This window comes from Mugil cephalus, chromosome 3, assembly GCF_022458985.1.
Source record: "Mugil cephalus isolate CIBA_MC_2020 chromosome 3, CIBA_Mcephalus_1.1, whole genome shotgun sequence".
In the NCBI taxonomy this organism is placed as follows: Eukaryota; Metazoa; Chordata; class Actinopteri; order Mugiliformes; family Mugilidae; genus Mugil; species Mugil cephalus.
In genome coordinates this window covers 8,924,027-8,945,781 of record NC_061772.1, presented here as the reverse complement: position 1 = coordinate 8,945,781, position 21,755 = coordinate 8,924,027, and the positions used below count along the sequence as shown (strand labels likewise).

The window sequence follows — 21,755 nt, the reverse complement described above, 5'->3', positions numbered from 1 at the left end:
ACAGAGAGAAGCACAGAGAGGTGTTTGTGTCAGGGGTTACAGGCGGGGACAAAGGACTCAATGCAGTACTTTTCTACATGTGTCAAAGCCTCTGATCAGAGTGCTCTTTATGCTCGCAGTAATGCTTGAATCAAACAGAGTGGTGTAGTAAATTAACAAGAACCAGCAGAGAGATAAAGCGTCACAAAAAAAGGAGGGCGGGGAGAAAATTGGAAGGTCGAGACAAAATCAGGGGAGATTTGAAAGAAGAGAGGGATTCGGTTGCTGCCTGCCACCCCATCCATCTCCTCACCTTGCCTCCCTGTAGTCTCGGGGCTTCCTCTCTCTCTGACTCACCCGCTCGCCTCCTTCACCTTCCTCTTCATCCCTCTCCTGTGACCCTTTCCCCACTCCTCATTACTATGGTTATATGTGTAGTGCCCCTTGTATTCCCTAAACCTCCCTCATCACCCTATAGCCTGCAGCAGGAGACTCTCACAGATTAGAGAAAGAGTGGGGTCTTCGTTGTGACAGTGGCCAAAGCTAGCAAGGTTGGTGTGTGTGTGTGTGTGTGCGCGTGTGCGTGTTGTGCGCCCAGCACTGTGGGTTGCTTCTTCTCTTCCCCCTTCTTTCATTCAGCCACTGAATGAGCCCCTGCCTGCCTTCCCGTCTTAACCGCCGTTGCCTTGGATACCATGTCAGACACATGCTAGTTCTCCATGATTATTTGACAACAAAAAAGGTTGGGTTAAATAAAGAGGACTGGGTTGGGGGCGGTTTTGATGGGAAAAAGAAGCAGATAAAGAAATGTATTAAGAGAGAGTAACCGTGAGGGGCACGGCGATAAAGGTGGAGAGGAGAAGCACTTGAACTTAGGCTGCATTTACATCGCAGACGTGGCGGTGGAGCGGAGCCAGAGAGCGAGCACTTCAAAATGGAGGACGGGTCACGGTCGCTCTCTGTCAGCGTGCCATTTCACTTTTGCACACCTTGTGTTTTCATTCAGCTTCCTATAAGTTTTGTTTTGAGGCCCTTTGATGCCCTGCGCTTGGGGCATTGTTGATAAGTTGATGCCATTACACTTATGCGAAAAGGCGGCAGGTTAATAACTTTTGAGATGTCTCTGTTTTGAGTAAATGAAAATTGGAAGTCAGTGGTGTCTTTGAAAGTGGGCAACGTCATCCTCCATGTTGTCATTGGCTACCTCTGATGGGCTCAACACCCACGGAGGCCCATAAGGACATCGTGGAAATGCTGAGGAAAACTGTCCCTTCTTACAGTGTTGCGAATTCAAGAAGAAGGATCACTTCCTGTAGGTCTAAGATGCCATCTGCTATAGAGAAGGAATCTTATATTATAATATTCTGAAAAACAAACATGCTGAGTTTTCTAAAATTGTCTCCTTCTACCGTAAGCCACAGACTTATCAATCATCCATGGTTCCCTGACGATAAAACACTGGGAAAGGAAGAACAGGAAAGGGGTTGGACAAAAACGTTTATGCCTTTACTGTTTGAAGACCATAAAACAAGCAAAAAATATATTAAAAACTTAAGTGGTGCTTAAACCCCAAGCCAACAGGAGTAATGGTGTTGAGGTTAAAGAGCAAGAACAGCTGTTTCTTTTATTATGGCAGGCCACTGACTGAAATGGGTTTGATGTTGAGAGCTGATCCTGCCAGGCACTTGGTAATCAAGCACAACCATGAGTAACCCAATGTCTTTGACTTGAGCAGGTCCTTTGTATGCTAAAAGAGAAGCGAGATGGACATAAAAACAAATCTCGAACAAATGCAGTTTGATTGTTGTGCTCCTCTCTCTTCCCATCACCCCGGCTCTTTTTGAAAATCAATTCCCGGAGAACACAGCACTACAAAAAGCCTTTCTCCTCCGTCTCTCTCTCTCAGACACGCGCACATACACCAGGGTAATCAATATGTGTGCGAGCCACGCTGGGTGTTAAGCCCTGGATCAGAGTGTGGACTAATCACTGCTGATTACTGAGTGCTCGTTTGGGAGAAAAGGCCAGAGTGGTCCGTGTGGAGACAGCTTTGGGGTAAATGTGCATAATATTTGCTCGTGTGCGAGCGCCGGACCCGCCACACGCGGCTAACCTTAGCCATAGGAGGACGGCCGTTGACGGAAACCAGCGGAGGAGTCCGCGCTGTGTTAGAAGATTAGCAGTGCGGCAGTGAAATCATTATATCCAATTAACTACAATATCTTTCCTTCTTCCTACTCTCTATTCTTTGCTGAGACCGTCTCCTCCGATCAATTCCTGCAAATCTCCCCGCTCCATCTTACTCTCTTTATGCTAGCATCTACTCAAGTGTCACCCATCTCTCCGCATCCTTCTCCTCCTCCCACTGTGCTTTTATCCCTCAGTTCACTCTATCATTGTATCCATTTATCTATTTTACTCCCCCTCTGCTCCTCAGTCTTTCCATCCCTCCATCCCTCCCACTCCATGTGCTCTGACAGCTCTGTCATTAGATGGCAGTAGCGGCAGTAAAGCAGTCACAATGATGGACTGCTATCTCCCTCAGCCTCTCTCTCTCTCTCCCTCGCTCTGCCCTTGCTATAAAAGCAATGACCCATTCTCGGCATGGCATCTGTTCCACGCCTGTCCGCAGGTGGCACTGCCCCGGTCGCGGCTGTAAAGGTCGGCGGTGGCGCGTCTCACCGGCTGCCCCGTTAGCTTCCTCGTAAACCCGGGGCTGTTAAACCCTGACCCCTCCACACCTGTGGCCTCCGCTGCTCTCTGGATGCGAGCCACCGCCAGCAACAGTGTCGTGGGAGTTCCAGGAATACACACACACACACACACATTTGTATAAATACACACTGTAATAGAGAACCTTCATTGGTTACATAGTCTAAATGCACACGCCATTATTAAAACATAATCACTTAAAGGATTTGTTCAACAGATGTAAAGACAAAGCCGTGCGTGTCCTGGCTCCAGCCACGTACTTAAGCTCTGTCTAAAGGTAAAATAAATAACACACACACACATTTCTTGATTTTTTAGGGTTTTATGAAATGTGCCTTTACCTTCCTTGGACTTTTTTTTTTTGTTTTTTAAGAGGACAGTTGGTTTTCTGACGCTGGCGGACAGGAACTTACACGCATGTACACATAAACCCTCACACACTTCACTCCAACAGACATTTGGTGTGCTAACAGGTGCAGGGGGTGGCGAAGGGGGGGGGGGGGGGTTCACTGGCTATCACTGTAGCAACTATGATTTATGGACCGAGGTCAGTTCTCTCTTTCTCTCTTTCTGTATCCCTCTGGTCGCCTTGTCAGTTTGGCACCAGGGAGACGCCATGCCGTTTGTGAAATGCATTGTGTTGTACGTGGGTTTGTTTGCTCTGCTCCTCTGCAGCTGCGGACAGCGCACACACACACACACACACACACACACACACACACACACACACACAGAAGTAGCAGCGGGACGGTAAACGGCTCCTTTACAGCTGTGGGTATGCAGGGATTTCACTTGGCAGGTCTCGCATGTCACGCTCGCAGTGCTCATCAGACGCTCGGCTGCCGCGGCAGACGCCCGCCTCCCTGCTCTTTTGGGTTGGGTCGCCCGCGAACTGACGTGACCTCCGCTCGGCACGCGAGGGCAGCGCGTACGTGAGCCCACTTATTTTGCAGTTAAATATGCGTGTGCGTGCGTGTGTTGTCACCTCTCTCCTGAAACATTATTCCAGCAGCAGAAATAGCCGAGCTCTAATTGCCTTCATCTTCCTTTGCCTCCGCTAATCAAATTAGACTACAGAGAATTCTAATTAAACCCTGCCTGCATCTGATGCCGGGTTCACGCACACACTCGTGGATGCACATCATTACGCATTGACACATGTGCGATAGACTTTTTTTGTTCTCTCTTATTTGCGCTCGGATGAGCAGCGGTTTAGCATTAAAAGGCTGCATGGCCGCTGGTTTCCAGGCTTCACCGCCACCTGACCACCACAATGACTGAAGTGCATTAAGAATGGGCGTGGAATCCATGCATGTAATGCTTCCCTCGTTGTGGTTATTTGTCTAATTGATTTATTATAATGGTGTAATGCAATCTGAGGCAGGATGCTCAGAAGGAATATTTGGCCGAACCCAATGCATGATTTTCGGTGTTTCTTTCTGGGGGAGAGAGAGAAAAAAAAGAAAAGAAACAAAACGAGAGCTGTATAAAGAGGCAGCTACACAGATAAAGAGGGAATCTGAGTTAGGTGGTAGTGTATGTGAGGTTTTTAAGGTGAGAACGTTTATTGATTTTGACCTGCGGCAGAGACTTGACTCCTTGCACAGGGGCTTTACAGGACTGTTGACACAGCATGCGCCATAACACCGCGTTGGAAACAACTCTGACTCCTGAAGGTTGGAGTTGTGCGTTTATGCTGACCACAAAATTGCTCCAGACAGGCTGGGGCCATGGCTCTATCCATTTATTCATTTATTTAACATAATGAATCACGAGACTATCGAGCATAATGGATATTGAGCAAGATAGCTACACTGTACTGTATATGCCTGCTTCTTAAATACATAGTGTACATGTGCAATGTCATCCCTCATCCATGTTGGACATGTTTTTAGTCTTACTGTTGCATACTTTCATGTGTCTGGGATGTTTGACATTTTGTTGAAGCTTTCTGAACAGAAACTAATTTATGTATGTTAATGCTCATGTCCTCCCACTCGGTTAAACAGACAGACACGTAGTATGTGTCAACAGATGACGTTCTTCTTCTGCAGGACACCAGAGGTTAGCGTACATTTTCTCCTCTTGATCCTCGGCAGAGCACCTGCTGCCTGGACCAGGCCGAGCAGTAGGGGCCCCTCGCGTTCACGAGCTTTAATGAACATGACCACGCTCACTTCAAAGGGCTTGAGAACTCGCAAATGCCGGTGATCTTAAATGGTCCCTGCCCTTTTAACTGCACCACAATCGAACAGTCGGTGGAGAAACGAGCGCGGAAAAGAGGAGATGGATGAGGTCAGGGGAGAAGCAGGGTAACCCTCCCTCGCTTCCTGAAGTAATTAGGAGTGCGTGAGGCTACGAGTTATGAGGGGAAGCCTGGAACTGTACCACCCGGAGAGAGGGTAATAGAGAATCTGATATTTCTCCGCTCTGAAGCTCTGCAGTGCAGGGTGAATTTTGTGCACGTCTCGTCTCTTGCTCTGTTTTGTTTTGTGGGTGGTGAGGACATCCTTTTAAGCTGACAGCTTTCCAATCGTGGGGAATGGGATTTCAATGCTCAGCAATCAAAGCATTAAGACAAGTCACATTTCAATCCCCCGTTCTCCTCTTTCTTCCGTTTGTTTAGCATTTATCCTCCTCGTGAAGATATTCAGCCACTGTTTCGGTATGTAGCTTGTGACATAGCGTGTCACCGGCTCCATCTTAGATGAAAATCTGCCTCTAGCTTTCTGTGTGTATGCAGTTATGCTCAGTGGCCTCCGCCCTGGCCTGGTGTCTGGAGTGTTAGGGGTCCCTTCTCACCTCCCATAATCAGCCTCCGGGGTGCAGAGAAGGCCACCGCAGTGGTTTTAGATGAGGTTGTGAATGCGTTGAAGGGGTTAAGGATGGACAGCCGATGACCTCGCTACGTCAGCAGGAGGTGCGGTCCAGTACATTCAGTGGAGTAATGAATGAATAACCTCTGTTTTCCACTTTATTTGCTGTTTGGGATGTGTGTGTGTGTGTGTGTGTGTGTGTGAGCGAGTGTGTGCTTGTTTGTGTGGCTGATTGGTGCCGAGCTGCCAGCCTCTCGGCACACAGGAAATGGAATTGAATCATGGGAGACAGATTAAGAGAATGGCGAGAGCTCATCACATCCTGTTAAAGACTGAAGATGACTCAAGGCAAGGTCTCTCTCTCTCTCTCTCCTTCTCTCCTTCTCTCCTTTTTATTTCCCCTCCTGCCTCTGTCCACATCCTCTCTCACTCACTCCCTCCATCGCTGCCAGTTTGACGATGGTTTTCGCGTGGGGCATGTGATCAGTTACTGGGTCTAAAGCATCCTATTAAAATTAGTGTCACACACTAAATTTGTGTGTGACTGAGTGTGAGGCGCAGAGACAGGCAGAGACCGGGTGATGGATGGTAGATGATGGTTGTGACCTGAATAGATGGCTCTGGGCCAGTCAGATGACTTCTTCAGGAGGAGGAGTAATGAGGAGAGGACACAGGATTACTGCTCCGTCACTCTGTGTTTATGGAGGCCTCATGGAAACCGCAAAACAGCACAGCGGCTACGCAGCGAGTACAAATCTCACATTTGTGCATTTGTGCGTTCGTCTATTTCCAAGAGAAACAACTTCCAGAAAACCACCCAAAGGGGTCGGAGGGTTTGGTGCTTTATCTCATCCTCTCACATCCAAGACCTGTAGCTGCTGTTTTTATGTATTTACTCTGGGTTTATTTGGTTGCTTAGTGATAGAACGAAGAAGCGTGATTTTACATCCTTAGGAGAAAGTGAATGAGCCGAAAGGTCGGACAAGGTTACACATGAGCGATGCTAAGTGAGGGGAGACGCATAAACACGTTTCCCCTCAAATGCTTACGCCATACATCGACGTCCAGTGGAGACGAGAGTAATTTGCTAGCAGTAAAACGTGCCCTACACCGCCTGTCCGGGAGCGGGTTTCACTATAAATCCCAGAGTACAACCAGTTGAAGGATGATGCATTGATCTGACATGCGGTCGTCCTACACTCCCGCGCTGATTGATGTGGCCTGGCTCTTGGCTCTGTGAGTGCCTGCTCCGGTCTCTCGGCATCATGTCAGGGGAGGTCTCTGGAAAGAGGTCGACAACTGGGGGCTGCTTAGAAGGGGCGGAGGATAGTAGATGAAGGTCAGAGGGACGCAGAGTGTAAGGTGAGAAAAGGGCTAAAGGGTGGGGGTGGGGGTTGGAGGGGGGGGAGTGTGAATGAAGCACGTTGAAGGATAAGACAGGAGAATGTGAGCCGGCTGCGGACGGCGCTTCTCCCCCTCGCGCGAGACAGGAGGAGAGCTGGCACGTGAGGGGTGAGGTTAGGTGTGAGGGAGAAGAAAGGCTCGGGGTGGACGCCGACGGGCGCGGGGGTTGACGAGCGATGGGGGCGCGAGAACAGATTTGGGGACGGCCGGCCAGCTGAATCCTGGTGGGGAGTGGCAAGAGTAAGCTGGCACCGCGGAGGCGGGCATATGGAGGGCAGGTTGGCACTTTGGCTGCCACTGGAGCGTGCACCTGCCGGCAGGGGGAGACTCTGCCAAGAGCCGGGGAAGGGAGCGGAGAGGGAGCTTGAGAGATTGGGCGTGTTTGCGGGGCCGTGGCGGCGGGGCCCCGAGTTTTGGGGGCCGCTGGAAAACGGCCTCTGAAGATTTTCGGATATTAATGAGGAGTCTAACCGTATCAGACAACTGCGCGCCCCCTCGCAACGGAGACGCCGGGCGCGCAGGTGGATGCATGCGAGTGCACGTTCTCCGCCCAGACCTGTAACAGACACAAAACGCTCAGGCGCGTTCGCACACACCTCCTCTGTCTAAAATAAACACTTGCTCCTCTCCTCTCGCCCTCGTTTGTCTAAATCTAGCAGTCAGATGCACTAAGTGTGTCTCCCGGTAGAAGAACAAACAAACAGGCTTGATAATCAGGATAGCATTTAAACCCTTCACTATGTACACTACAACACACCCCCTAATTGGACTCAACTGTTTTTCTGCTAACTAGCTGCTAATTAGATCAGCGTATACCGCTCCCTCCCTGCCTCTCTCTTTCCCTGTCATTATTCGCTACGAACAAAACACTTCTCAGTCCGTTACTAAATGGTGCAGAGGACTCCTGTGCGTAATGGAAAGCAAGTTTCTGTCATTATAACGGACGTTACTGCGCCCTTTATGACACGCTGAACTGAATGTGTGTGTGTGTGCGCGTGGATGGTACATACATTGAAGCTTTTATTAATCAGTGTGTGTTTTGGCTGCTCAACGCCGACACAGATGCAGGAGCCAAAAGGCAGTGCCCTCGTTAAGCCGCTGTCAGAGAGGGTTTGTAACAGCCCACTGGAGCCCATCTGTATCCGAAAACGCAGATACACACACACAAATGAGTTCATGTGTGTGTGTTGGGGGGGCAAAAGTGGTGCGGGATGTATAGTATGAGTGGAAATGTATAAGCTTGCGTTTGGTTGGGACAGGTGTGTGTGTGTGTGTGTGTGCATGAAGGGCGCCCACATCCCCGTGCTGTAGGTGAACGGTGAAGGGCAGCATCTCTGCTCTCCTGCTCCGGTTTTAGCCTTGGCTGCGGATACAAGTGTTTGTCCTGCCATGTTTCCCTCTGATCTGCCTCCCCTCTTTCATCAAGAAAACCACAGAGAGCAGGGCAGAGGAAGACGAAGCGGTTTAAAGGCTGGCAGCAACACCATGGCCTTGAGGTGTTATCTCTGCCCCTCACTGTGCCGGAGAGAGTGTGTAGGGGATGCAGCGAGGGATTGTGGGAGTGATTGCAGCGCAGCCCACTTTTCTTTTCGTTTTTTTTTTTTCTCAATTTTTTTTTTTTCCCCCTGTGTGGAGCAGGATGGTTAGCAGATGGTCTTGTTACCAGCAAAATGAAAATGAACGCAGTAAAAAATTTGCTTGTGTTAATTCCCCGTTCCCCAGGTGAGATGCCGAGCGCGCGCGCGGGCCAGCGCTCTCGCACGTTCGTGCGCGCGTTCGCCGCAGATACACATGCGTGCGTGGCCTTGCCCTGCTGGCTTTGAACACGCACCATCTGCATGCGGAGAAAGTGTGTCGGAGGCGTGTGAAGCGTGTGCTTGGCTTAAAGAACGTGTTTCCAATGTTCATAGCCATAGCTTATGTTGCTTTGGAATGTAAAGTGTTACCAAACACTTCATGTATCAGTCATCAGTAACCCAGTTGTCCAAAGACAGTGGGTGTTTTGAGGGCAGGCTGACGGCGCTGAAAAGAGGGCTGAATTGGCAATTAGAGGCAAAGGGAAGCAAGGGAATCTGTGCTAACAGGGAGGAGGAGATGGCATGTTCATCCGCAGATGAAGACTAAATCCTTTCATTCTCTCCTCATCATCCCTCCCTCCTTCCCCTGCTTGCTTAGCAGTGAGATGAGAGCTTCTGCTTTGTAACGTCTGCTTCTCCATGTTTGTGTGTATCCAGGATCCAGACTAGTCCATAGCTTATCCCTTTGAGTGTGTGTGTTCTGCAGGGATAGAAGCGCCTTAGCTTCCCTTATCGTCTTACAGTAGGGCGCTCGCTATTGCAGTTTGAGCCCCCAGGGAGGGAAAAAAAAAAAAAAAAAGTGATGGAGGGAGGAAGAGTGAGAAAAACATACCTACACCAAGTGTAATCTTTCGTTTTATTTGCGGTGATTCAGAGACGCCGTGCTGTTTTTCTCCCGTGAATGCGATGTCATAGATGGCCTTACAGCAGTGGGACATGGTGATTGCCGCTACAGCGTAGTCCTTGTATCTCTTTGAAAAAGCACAATAGGCGACTGACATCGCTTTTTTCTATGGGAATCATCTTCATCAGCGATCCTAATTCAACGCCTCGGAGAAGGACAGAAAGGGAGACAAAGAGGAAGAAAGACAGCCGGCAGACTTAAAAAAATGGCTGCACTGACTGAGAGCGAGATGCTTCACAGCTAATAGACCTTCAGCATTCAGCAAAATGAATCCTGCGGTGGATGAAAGAGTGCAGGGGAATTTATTTTTTCCTATTTTCGTCAACTGCCTTTAAATATCACCTTGTTAAACTAATGAAAGGGCTGTATTACAGAGAGCGCCTTAAACCGTGCGCCATCTGCACGCGCACGCTCAGTGGATGAACCCTCCACCTTGAACGAATAGATGCACGCGCTCCCACCTTGGAGCTCTGCTGCCGCGCTAACGTCGCTCGGTCCGAGTCCCGCGAGGGGAAGCCACTGCCAAAGTGTGTGGGCACTGACGGTACTGCAGCGCGCTTCGCATAAACTCGTATGGCATATGTTGCGCTCAAATGTATGTATAACACGCATACTTGCACTCTAGTGTCTCTGTGGTGTTAAAACCAAGCCACCATTCCGCCAACGCAGTCCCTTGGATGTGAATGAAATGAGTCATATGTGAGGACGCTCCTCACAGACACGCCGCGCAGAACACATATGTTCGCCTCGAACATACAAAACACTCCTACTTAGATTGTGCTCAGCGCTGCAGAGCGACCCCCTGTCCTGCCTCAATGTTAACACAAATCACTGGCTATAAAAGTGGACTCGGCACGCGGGGATGAGCCACATCTCCTGTTGCTCTCTAACTGGTGCGGTGGGTTGCAGGTCTAGGCGGAGTCCTTGATGTGTGCAGGAGAGTGATGATGAGCTTAATGCAGTCTGTCTATGTCCCGGACGTGACCACCACATTAATATAGAACTAATACAACGCTCTGTCTGCCGCATGCTAATCACTGCCACACTCTTTCTCATGCCGCCTCGCTCTTCTCGCGGAGTCCATTGTTGTGAGACACGTATGACAGAGAGGCGGGGGAAGACGGGCCGAGTGAATTAATCTGTTGACTGTCACGGCACCGCCGCCTTTGTCATGTTTACATTCACTTATCTGTTTAGTTACACAGAAATCTACAGTTACGCCGTGGTTTGCACAGGAGAGCAGGAGTGACTGTTACAAAAGCTACAAGTGTCTGCACTGTACGCGTGACACTAGTTGTATGGGAAGAACATAGAAAGGAAAAACGATTGCCCGTAGTTCCTGCAGTTACCACATTTCTCAAGATCTTGAGGAGGTGGATCTCAGCTGCTATCGGACCCGTAGTAGAGAACCAGAAGACCTGAAAATCTAAATTTGACTTTCAGACATGACAGGCACTGATAAATAGTCCACCTAAAAAGACAAACAACACAAAGCCACTCAGCGCCCGTGGCAGCAGGCCTGAGAGAAGTCGAGGGAGGAAGGAACCGCAATGCTGGGATGAATCAGGATAGAGGGGGTGGATGGATGTGCAAGCACGGCGGCTATTAATGGCTTAATAATGTATTTGACTGTTTTGGCAGTTGTGAAAAGGGTGAGAGGGTCAGAGAGCGGAGGAAAAGGGGGGTTGACAGCGTGTCACGGCTGGTTAAAAGCAAACTGGGAGAACTGAGAGAAAGGCCTTGTTTGCAGTGCTAAATGCTGTAAATAACATCAGAGAGAGCAGCTAAATGGAAATCAATGCAATTACCCTATTAGCATGGGCTTGAACTCACCCTGGCTCCTGCTACGTCCCTCTCTCTCCCTCCCTTTCTTCATTTCCTGTACATTTACCACTCTGCATATCTGAGGTGCCCTGTACATTCTGGGTCGAAAAAAAAGAAAAAGAAGAAAATATTGGAGAAACAACAATTAAAACCCGGATGTTGAGTCAAGGCCATTCAAGCAGACGTGCTGGGTTGCCCGTGTTAACTCCCTTGCAAGCGTAATGATTTTGTTTAGCTCTGCATAACCCCCTTAATCACCCCTATTTGAATTCCTAACAATTGCTGGGGGAGATTATGCAGTTAAGTGGTAAGTCATAATTAGATAAATAATTGGTTTGGCTATCATCATCATCCCTGTGCCATCTGTTTGAGGGTATGTGGGTTTGTGGGGGTGTGTGAAAGGCAAGGCGTGTGACTGAAAAGGGCGGCAGGATGGTAAAGATCCAGGGTTTTCAAGGGCTTATGTTTTCATTTTAAAAAGCGATACAGTAGTCATATAAAGACTATCTTTGTGACTTTACATAACACTTTTCTTTCTCAGTCAAACTGTTTAACCTGTACAAATAATAATAATAATAAAAAAGCAACAACAAAGGATATCAGAGTCTACTTTCAAACTCAGTCCCACCTCAAAGTGCTCGTTTAACATAAAGTATTGTGAGCCGAGAGCTGGTTTGTTTGTTCTATTGTATTGCAACCTAGAAGGATATAGTACCAGGGATTGCTCCGCTGCATGTTAGAATGTGTTTGCATAAAATTAAAGATCCCCGGGTGTTTGCATATAGTACGCAAAAACGGCTCAGACGCCATTCTTTCGCTGTGTGCCTCCTCTATCTTCCTTTTTTTTTTTTCATTTTTTGTCTTCCCTCGCTCACAGAGATATACAAGCACATCTGCTGCTGCCTGACATGCACGCACGTCTCCATCTGTACTGCCAACTCTTTGCTTTCCCCACTTTCTATTTGGATCATCCCCCCTCGGTTCCTTCTTCCCTTCCTCTCTGTGCAAACCTTTCCCCATTCCCCCGCTCTGCTGCAGACATCACAGTAAAATAATCATTTGTATAAGCCCTTACTGTGCATTCACCCCTGTCTTGGATTCTCTCTTTGCCAGAGACTAAAAATGTGATTCTGGTGCCTCTTTCTGCTGGTGCATTGAAGGGAAACAGACAGCGGGGCTTCATCTCCAGTGAGTGAGGTGGGAAGGATTTGATCTAATTAGCAGCTGAGGTGTCGCCCGTGAAGATTCGGCTCTGAACTAACTGCTAACATTTAGAGGTGGACCTGCAATTCACATCAAAAACAAAGTAGAAGTCGTCGACATACAGGAAGTATGGTTGCGTGAATGTATATGTTTTTTGTGCTCGTCCACACACTGTGTGAATGGGGAACGTGCACAGAGGGTTAAGGGTTCGGACGCGCGCTCAGCATTCACAATGACAGCTCACAATTAGCTTATGCCAGCGTGGCTAATAGAGGAGTGTACATTGTTAATTATGTCGCAGCAGAGGGGTGGGAAGGTGGAATACATTTGAATAATGGCAAGAATGATATAACACCGGCCTTTTAAATTCCTTGGCCCTTTTGCATGTGTAATTAAAGGCGTCTGTGTATGCGTGTGTCCACTTACACTCAGGGTTCTGAGTAACGTCCGTAAAGATAAAGCACATACACTGTTGCACAAGTAGAAACCCTTGCACATTTACCCCCCCCCCCCCCTCCCTCCCTCCCCCTTACACACACAAACACGTCCCCTCTCACTCTCCTTCTCTCTCGCTGGCGCACACACACGTACGCGGCAGCATGAGAGACGGAGGGTTGTCTGAGTGGTGCGCTCGTGCCTGGTTTTCCAGATCAATGATGTGTGGCTGGGTGATCGATGTGAGGGCTTAGCGGAGTGGAGAGAGCTAATGGGCAGGTCAGTGGCTCAGACACATCCTGGCTCCCCCTGCCTATTACCACTACGTCTGTTAATAGGCCTCACCACACTCCCCTGTTGCTCGCACACACATACACGGACGCCCGGATCGTAGGAGGATCGTGATGAGGGAGCACAGCCAAGCATGTTCACTCCCTATTTCAACCCGCGTCTCTCGCGCACGTCTTCATTTACTCCTTTGTTTTATTTGCTCATTCCCTTCCGTGGCCTTTGCCCCGTTTCAGCGGTAAGCAGCATATGGCGGCGCATTTGTATGTATGAAAATAAGGGGAGGGGCGAGATAGGAGGCATATTTACAGCCACGTGAGTTAAATATGAACAAGATTACTGTGCAGCCCTCATCTAATCTCCTCAAAGTCTAGTACACACAGGACCAAAGACAGCCAGCCAACCCCCTGCTTTTCTAATTGGGTGAAGGAAACCTAAACGGATGGTGATTTGTTCAAAATGCGTTAGGTGGCATTTGGCCGTGAGGTTGGGGTCTAAGTTAGGTCAAGTAACCAATAGACTGTAAAGGTTAGTTGAGGATTTTAAGTCACTGCATACAGACATGTCCAGAATTTTAGACCTCTGTTGTCCACATAGGATCCACGTGAACTGGTTGTTTGGTGAGGCTTTGGTCTAAAGCCAATGTCATTTAAATATTTTTAGGACACATTATACAATTGTATATTGTTTGGAGTACACATGCTGCATGGGTTAGTTAAGAACTTCTGGTTTATCGCTTGTTAAATTGCATTGTACATTTAAACCTAATAACGTGGTGAGACACAGATACAGATTTCTGTGTGTTTTATGAATTTTGAGTGTTATAACTGTAGTCAAGGCTAAAGGCCACAGTATGGATAATCATAGATTATATTTAGCGCTGGAAAGACTTAACTCCTTTAATGAATAATCAACTGGCAAGTATTTTGCCGTTTGTTAAAGTCGTGTTACGAAGCAACTATTTAACCTACTGATCAACAACACGTGTAATATTATTAAAACCGATCATTAGTTGCAGCTCTGTGATTTCTTTCTGCCGCTACGCATACGCCATTATTAATCTGTGTACGACAGCTGTGCACAGCTGTGCGGCAACACAGCGATGACAGCAGGTCAGGCAGGGAGGTAAATAACAGTGCAAGGCATGATTCATCCCTTCTCTTACTCCGTGGTTCTTGCTTAACCTGCCAATTTGTGCGGATCCCCCTTCCGTCTTCAGTCTGGCATCTGATCTGCATGTTAATTACATCTCTCGCCTTAATTTAATATCTGTCTGGGAAAGAATGTGGAACACACACCCCAGAGGTATAGCAAATGGCCTCCAGCCCTCACCTCACAACGCACACATGCACATAGGCTTGCACACAAGAAACACACACACATATGCAAAGCCTAACTGTTTTCTTTTACTTTTTTGTTCTTTCTCAGATTGTTGGTTTGTTGTAGTAGGCTCTCACTAAAGGGTGAAGCCTCCCCAGGTTTCTGCATCTATATGGTATAGACACTCTTACACACTGCACATTTAGCCCTGCACTACACAGCGTTTTACTAAAGACTCAGCTGTGAGTTCACAAGGATTCCATCAAAGCGCTAACAATTAGAGCCATCATTATTACAACCTACCCAACATACACACACTCAGTCTCTTTCTAACTCGCTCTCCCTCCCTCCCCCTCTATCTCTCCTTCCTTTCTCAGCCATGCAACAAGGCTGTGTCTCTTGTGGCTGATAGATTGTAATGAATGTAACAGCAGTCAGATCCTTCAAAAGCCTCTCAAAAGCTTAAGCCCCTTTATTAAATTAAGCTAACGATGCCTAAGGCCAGGTCCGCTGCTGAGAGAGAGAGAGAGATGGGGAGCTGGAGAGAGAAGAATAGGAGAGGTGGCGCAAAGGGAACTAAAGGCTGCAGAGAAAAGGAGGAGGCGGAGGAGGAGGCAACGTTAGGAGCGAGTATGTGAAATGGCAAGTAGTCAAATCAATGAGGGATGGTAAGAAAGGGGGATGTCTAGTATCAAAGCAGGAAAGTGGAGGAGGTTAAGAAGAGAGGCTGGTGAAAGAGAACAGGAGGAGGAGAAGAGGAATACCCCGCGGACTCCTATCGTTATACAGCAATACACCTGCAGGAGAGGAGGAATGATAATTAAGTGAAGCCTCATTGTGGGGGATACAGTGTGCAAAAGTGTATTTTTGAAAGTAAGCGTTCGTGTCAGAAACTGCCAGTGAAAACGTAAATGTTTAGACCGCTCTGTGAAGTAAAACAGGCAAGTGTTTTGAAGCTGTTCACACTGTTTTGGTCAAATGTTAATTACACTGCATGCTAAGTGCAGATTTTTCGTCGTGCAGTGCGTAAAAAAAGTGGAAAACCTTCTGAGGAATAATGCATTTTGGAGCATATTTATCTGTCCTGTACTGTACTATCGTAATGCACTTCTGTAGGGCTATATTCTACTAAGACTGTCTATGATTAAGATAATAATTAGCTACAAATAGCCACAGTATTTCTTTATAAAATACATTATTGATGTTTTCCCTATTAATGCAATCATGCTAAGGAAAGTAGGGCTGATTAGAGATGAAAACATATTTAAATTTAAAAAATAATCGTGTCGTTCTAGAGATGGGTCTTGTAGTGACTTCCTTAAGAGCAATGACTAATCACCAGAAACAACTACATACTAATAGCTCATTAGTGATTAGTGATTAAAAAAAAAAAAAGACCATGACAAAAATATTAATTGACTAAAAATGTCTGTGTCAACTAAAATATTTTAATTACCAAATCATAAATTAAACAAAATTGGGATCCTTTGGTGTCTGGAGAGCCGTCAGACAGCAGGCACATCAAAGGCTGAGGACTCTGTGCTGCAACGGTAGGATAGTTTTTATACCGGCTTTCTCTCTTACAGGTCAAGTAGAGGTGAGGGATACTCTATCACTTGGATGAAAGGCAGGACATACAGTGCACAAACACAGACACACACACACTATGTATAGTGTATATACACTATATATACATATATATATTGTATGCAAGAAAGAGGGTCGTGGTGCCTAAAGGAGAATGCTGCTTGTGTGGGGGCAGAGTTTCTTTTCGCAGCTCTGTGCCTTCTGTTAGTACCTAGAAGTGGCGGGAGACACATAATACACAGTTAGCCTTGCATTTGATCCAATGCATCCAGCAATTAGCAATCTGCAGCAGAATGTACAAAGGGCTTCATCCCGCTTCCTCCCAAGTCGTCACCTGCTTAATCCCTTTTTTCATCCTTGGCATCACGAGAACACCCTGTCTTTACTGCTCACAAGTGTGGCTTTGATTTTACAGCCTGTGCAGTCACTGGTATCTAATCCACAGTAAAACCATTGATAAGCCAGACAGGAGTAGAGGCAGCAGCTGAGGCTTCCTCGTGCTTTTTGTAGTTGACTGTCCCCTTGTGGGCACTTGTTGGAATTACTCTCTCCTTTTTATTGACCTGCTGTATGCTGTGTGGTCATCGGATATTAGTAACTAGCATAACAAATGAGTCTTATAAAATAGCTAAATAGCTGTTGTTTTTTCTGCAAATTGTGAGTGAAGTCAGGTATTTCGTCAATCAAAACTGAGTTGTGTTGTCTTACACTAGTGTTATGACCGATCAACTATAAGATTGATGTGTTGTTAGAGAAAAACAACAATGTATGGCGAGAACAAAGATGCGTTTGTTTTACAGAGTCACTCATTTCTGAATGGAATGAGTGACTCTGGGAGTTGTTGTTAAAACATTTCATGGTACCCTCCCACATAGTTAATATCATGACTGAATCACTGAGCACAAATGAAATATGCTATATGTTATTTGTCATAGAAAACAACAACAAAATCCAATAAACAAACGCCATAATGAATGTTCTCATATACACAGATAGATCGTTGATGCAGATAGAAGTTAATCGCAGCCTGATTTACTCCCAGATTTGGTCGTGGTAGCCTATGTTTTAATGTACAGGAAGTAACTCTCTCCATCCTGTTTGGCGATTGATGGGGCATTCTTTATCCCGGTGGGATGACAATGCGGGGTCAGCCCCGTGGATTGGGGGCGTGGCGGGGAGGGAGCAGGTGCTTCTACCCTCCGCCCCCTCCGACTTGTCTGTCTTTCTGTCTGTCTATCTGTCCGGCCCCCGCCGGAGAGGAAGCTCCACCTCCCGGCTCCCAGCAGCCGGCCGTCTCTGTGCTCCTCTCCCCGGCGCTCTGCTCTGCTCTGCTCTGCTCCGTCCCTGTGGCCTCGCTAGGCGTCGGAGCTTCCTGCGTGACAACAAAAGTGCAGAGTCTCTGTTCTCGACGGGGGGATGGATCCGCGCCTTCACCGCTAACGGAGGGAGAAATTTACTAATTTACAAACACTGGAATAACCCCTACTTGTTTGCGGTGAGTGAACGTGTATAAATCTGTAGTTATGTTTTCAAACCCGGAGGTCGTTTGTGTAGTAACCGAGCGAGCATACGGCGGGGTTTTGTTGAGGAAGTCATTACTATATCGAGGAAACGGGTGCTATTTTTTTTCTCGGTGCCGAGCCCGTGTGTGTCTGTGTATGTGTGTGAGTGTGAGTGAGTGAGTGAGTGTGTATGTGTATGTGTGTGTATGTGTTAACGTGTGAAAGAAAAGAAGAGAGTCGGTGGAACTGAAACAGAAGAAGCCGCCACCTCCGGTGCGTTCAGGTGGTGATTTTCGCTTTTAAATCACCTCCAATTTATTTGTCGTTTTGCAACGAGTAGTTCTCATATAATCGTGTGTTTAATATGCAGATTACCCCGAAGCTCTGATAAGAATAGCAGACGACCCCCACCCCCTCAAATTAACTTGTTGTAACATTGTTACGGGTGCTCTGTTGTGATTATTATGTAAAACACTGCCCAGAGGGTTTCTGCCATTTACGCTCACCGTAGACCCTTTAGCCTTTGTAAAGCTGTATTGTTGGCTTTACTTGCTTGCTAATTCGCCGTCTCCAGTCAGACTGGCTCCTTTAAAATCATTGTCTGGTCTGGGTTGCTCCTTCTGTGTAGGGGAGCATGTCTTTCAAACCAACATTGTCTCTGTCGAAATTGTAACATTTTGACCATTTGGTGCTCTCGGGTGTAACACGTGACCCTGCACGTAAGTGTGCGCGTGCGCGCGGCAGGTGGACCGTGTTGAATCACTTCCCACGCGCTCCTTCACTTCTTTTGAAGTACAGGCGCGCGCAGCAGCTGCTTCTGCGGGGAGCGCAGCGCACACACAAACAGACGCGCCGCTCATCACGCTCGTCACACACCTCGGCTTTAAAACGCGCTCCGCAAACACAGCGGTGGAGCAACAGGCTTTACCGAACACACCGTGCAGCGGGTTGAGTTTATCTGCAGCCAGAAGGAGCCTTGCTGTGTGTTTTAGCTGCCGCTGATAAGGTTAGCCATAACTGCAAGAGCAGGGAATTGGAGCCTTCTGGTTTTTATTGTGAGGCTGTCCCCCTGCTGACTGGTGCTGGAGATGGGTCATTTCACGTAACATTACCGCGCGCTGTCATTTTTTTTTGTCACAATTCCGTGGTGTGTAATTCACTTTTCTTGTTATAACTTACAACCCGGGTTCTCACACAAGAGTTAGTTAGTATCACAGCGGGGCGAGGTACAGAAAAATACACTTCAGGGTCATTAAAAATTAATTAGGCTACACCTTTATTTCCCTCAGTTGACAGTGAAAGACAATAGTAAATGTTGTTCTGTTTTGCTTGTCAACGACACCATATGTGCGGTTCAAGTTTCACCTCTCACAGTAAAAAAAAAAAAAAAATTCAGATGTTTTTTTTTAATCCTGTTTACTTGATTATAAATGAGCATTTATTCCATACAGTATAGTTTTAACAATATTTTTTTTTATTATTCTGGGAGCTGTGTGTCTGTTCCTGGGGTGTCAGAGTTGGTGGCAATGCAGGGATTTGAAAAAGAATACTTGCCATTAACATGTGTCAACATTTTCTGCATTTTCATTGCACTCAATGAATGAAAACAGATTTGTACGTGGTACATATCTGTTAGTCGTCATTCACTATGTGTGTTTGGTAAATATCTTGATCCAGATTAAGTCAAGGCTATGTGCCCTGAATGAGTGCTTTTATGATTTATCTTCCGGTCAGGTCAGACTGAGGTTTCAGCTAGCACCTCAGCAGTCAGTGTCACCACTGCACTAATACCACTTTCATATAGGAAATCACTCTCATAAATGCACGCTCAAACTGACTGTTAGTCTCTCCACATTAAACTGCTGTCACAGACTGATCTCTGACCATCTGCATTGAGCATACTTTTTCTTAACCATTCTTTACCACAAATTGTATACTGATGTAAATGATGTTATTTTATTTAAATCATAATAGAATAGTTGTTGTCTTGTCTGGATGCTGAACCCTTCAATTAGTAGGAGAAAGAGAACCGATTCTAATCTTAGCTTTCTTTTTTTTCTCAATGAGCTCCATGGTATTTTATTGAGATGACAAGTGTTGTGCTTAAAATATAGGCCCAAGCAGTAGTTTAGCCAATGCAAAAAAATGATTAGCGTTTTTATTTGAATATCTCTTAGTTTAATTCTACTGTTTCCCCCTACGTAGTAAACCGAAGTAATAAGGCGGCACTAAATCGGTGGACCAGAGAGAACATCGAGAATGTCAGGAAACCTCTTGATCCAGATCAGTCACTGAGACAAGAGATGGAAGGTGCGATCCAATTTGACTTGGTTCATAGTTGCTTTCTAGAGGCCAGAAGAAGAATGTGAGATGCAGACTGAACATCTTCAACCTCAGCATCACCTTTTACTCAGCACATTTTAGATACTGGGTGTGTGATGCACCTAAGCTGGATGATAATTGGAGCAGTACTTATGCAGTCGGGACAGTTGTCTGCAGCCCTTTTGTCATTATTGAGCAGTTTTATTTGTTTGTTTTGATTGTTTATTCAGACAGACCTCTTTATGAGTAAAGCCATCTGCACGCAAAAGCCGATAGTGAAGGTATTGAACCTTGAGCATTGGCATAATGTGCCTTATATGCAGTCATTAAGTAGTAAAAATAGTAAAGTGTCAACATATTGTAAACCATAATACAACTTTTCTGTGTGCTTTAGTTTGTTCCCTGCAGAAACCCACTTTGTGTGACCTCGACGATTAAGCAAACAAACACCTGCCAATACTGACGATTACTTTCTGAATCAACTAGGTCTCTGTGAGTGTGATTTGCAAAACCTCTGCTTGCTAAGTTTTATGAAAATAAAGTCTTTTTGAGGTCTTATCTACCAAACTAAGAAACAGGACACACCCCGTCCTCAGAAGTTAGTTGGCTGACTTAAGTTGGGTTTATCCTCCCTTGTCACAGACTTACATGTGTCTGATAGTTCTGCGCATGATAAGAATGTGGGATTACTCGGGCAAATCTTGCTCAGAGGTGCCCAATTTTTCTCTTTTAATCTCCCATTTAAAAGTTGCTGAACCTCTACTCTGCCATAGTGCTTACACTAGCTTGGCACGTTTTCAGGTGTCGTTCTGCTGTTTGTCATGCTGCGGTAGCCTGCAGTGCTGTGAGTGTCTGGGGGCTAGACAGCAGCTGTGTTGAGCAGAGTGTTGGTGACAGTTTGTCTGTGGCAACAGCACCTGGCTCTGTTTAGAGAGTGATTAGGAGAGTCCCAAGCAGCTCCCTGTACTGTTTACACAAGGAGCCTGGAGTTAAAGGTGACCCACTTTGCATTTTCTTATCAACAGCCTACATTGATAGCTTTGAATAGCACAGACTGTAAAGAGGCCTTTGCATGGGTTTACATACTTCCCTATTAGAGAGAATGGGATGTGTTTGACTGGGCGAGGCTTGGCTTTGACTAGCATTACAACAATGTCCTAAGGTGGTATGAAAATGTGGCTTCATGTGCCGTTCTCTTTGTGTGTCAGGGCAGAGTTTCTGTGTGGTTTGACTGTGTGTTGGAAGAGAAAACCACAGCACATTGTTTAGGAAATTAAGGTTTTCCTCGGCCACTGTGTCTCCATCCTTTCTGCCATCATTCTTTCTTTCTCTGCCTTCCCTCTGCCGCTCTCTCTTGATCTGTGTTCCTCTGTCCTCCAGCTAGAACCGACTCTGGCCATGTTTTAGACTCAGTGGTGTTATATCCTGTCTGATGGCGTCTCCTTCGAGGTGGAGTCAGACGATGTGTGGGCATCTTAAGAATCCCCTACTGGGTGTTTAAAAAAAACTGAAGTGAAGTTTAGCTGTGAGTGTGATGACAGTGAGGACGGCTGAACAAACAGGTCATAAAGTATTTATCCGTGGGGAAGGCCAACTGGATGCTGCGTGGAGAACCTGTCCGACAGACAGTTTCACAGAGGAAGATGTGGTAGGATAGACAGTCAGAGAACCAAAAACTTCCTGTGGCTGATGACTTTTGTTCTCGTGTCTTGCACTTTTTGCTCCATATTTCACTGATAAAGCCGGTTATCTCTGTGTGTGTGTGTGTGTGTGTGTGTGTGTTTGCTTTGTGTGTGAGAGCCAGCCAAACCTGCTCTGTAAGCTTGTAAACTCTGTCGAGAAACATGCCTCGGTGTCGCCCAGTGTTGACTTTAAAGAATAT

General features: G+C 46.7%; 1 protein-coding gene across 1 annotated transcript in view; it reads left to right on the top strand.

Moving 5' to 3' along the window:
• The window catches only part of gse1b (Gse1 coiled-coil protein b), a 152,129-nt gene that overhangs the window by 96,468 nt on the left and 33,906 nt on the right, over window positions 1-21,755 (top strand). The gene's annotated exons all lie outside the window — the stretch shown is intronic.